At 38.4% G+C, this 1735-nt stretch overlaps 1 pseudogene; it reads left to right on the plus strand.

Moving 5' to 3' along the window:
- Nucleotides 1-1009: 1009 nt before the first annotated feature.
- Nucleotides 1010-1507, plus strand: LOC149240468 (pentatricopeptide repeat-containing protein At2g03880, mitochondrial pseudogene; annotated as a pseudogene).
- Nucleotides 1508-1735: the final 228 nt, after the last annotated feature.

Genomic DNA, 1735 nt, shown 5'->3' on the forward strand with positions numbered 1-1735 from the left:
TCCAGAGCTTGAGTCACAACAATTTCAAGAATTTAAGAAAGAAATATGTTAACAAAGCAATCAATAAGTTCTCACGTGAAGGCAATGTTATAGATACATCTGATGGCATTTGTAACCATTTGTTTTGAAGGTGTATCTTTCCAAGTTAAATACACCAAATCATAAGATACAAGAATGACACAGGTCTATTTGAGGCATTATATTTATCTCAAGTTTTATTAATTTTTCTATGCTAAGGTTAGCTACAGTCAGGCTTGAAAGCATTAGTAGCTAGACAATGGTGGCCTTGGTTCAAAGGGTGTTGTCAGCTCTAATTATTGAAGACAGCCTCCAAGAAGCCAGCATATTTCTATGTGATGGACAACAAGATAGCTCTGTTCAATGCACTAGTGAGGATTCTCCTTATGATACTATCTAGATTAGCAGTGACACTAAGAACACAAACAGCCACAATGCCTCAGGTAAATGGCTCCTCAAAAATCTCAGAATATATACCATGAACAAGTAGTAAAGAAAAAATTACCAACACTTCCTCCAAGGTGCGTAGAATATTGAATTCAGGTGTGCCCTGTTCTCATAAAGGCGTTGAGTAGCTTGCCTCGATCTTACAATTTCTTTTTCCAAATTCTGCCCAAGAAAATTTTGACCACAATGAATCAGAAAATTAATTGACAACAGGGGATTCAAGTTATACTAACTAGAAGAACACCTTGCAAGAAAAGTTCTTATTGAATATTTGGTATTAGGCAACTAAATAAACAAAAAAAATTCCCAGCTAAACGGAGATGCCTCTTTTACAATGATCAAGGCTTATAGTACAAGACTATGCCCAAACTGTACATTTTGATTCAATGAGAAGTAAGCTCCTGGAATTAGTTAAAATGAATGTCGGTGAATCACCAATGGATGACTAATCTAAAGGTGTGCAAAACGATATCAAGAGAAGGAAGGATCTTATTTCTTTTATCTAGAAGTTCCAGCTCATCTGAATACATAGCAACAATCTGGTATGAAACCGGACAGTGTTACCTTCGTCAATGTGTTTTCGGCATGCTGTCATGCAGGCCTAGTGGATGAGGGCCGAAAGTACTTTAATTCTATGAGTCAATGTGACCAGATCACACCTGTGATAGAACACTATGGCTGCATGGTTGACCTTGTTGGCTGTGTTGGGCATCTGGAAGAGGTTAAAGACTTGATAAGCAAAATGCCAATAACCCCTGATGCTACAGTCTGGGGGTGTTTGCTTGGTGCCTGTATCATACATAACAATACAGAGTTAGGAGAATACGCTGCAGAACACCTTTTTGAGTTGGATTGGAAAAATGCAGCAACTTATGTTGTGCTCTCAAATATCTATGCTTCAGTGGGCCGGTGGGATGGTATTGAAAAGCTGAGAAAAACCATGAAAGATAGGGGGATTAAACCAACGGCTGGATGCAGTTGGATTGAAGTCAACAAGCGGGTGCATGCTTTCCTTGCACGAAATGGGTTGCGCCCGCTATAACATAAAAAGCTGGAACTAATCCATGGTCACAAAATAATTTTAAGCAGATCATTGCAGCATGATTTGTCCAGCATGCTGTGGAGAATCAGAGATGAAGTTTAAAGGGCAGGGTATTCCTTTTTATGGAAAAGGCTTTGCCATTGGGAAGAAGTTAACCTGTTAACTCCAAAAATCAATAATAATACTCACGGTCCAAAAAATGAAAATCAAACCAATATCTCCTACCAA

This window comes from Pinus tabuliformis, chromosome 8, assembly GCF_031772625.1.
Source record: "Pinus tabuliformis cultivar Carrire ecotype Pingquan chromosome 8, CPIR1, whole genome shotgun sequence".
Classification (NCBI taxonomy): domain Eukaryota; kingdom Viridiplantae; phylum Streptophyta; class Pinopsida; order Pinales; family Pinaceae; genus Pinus; species Pinus tabuliformis.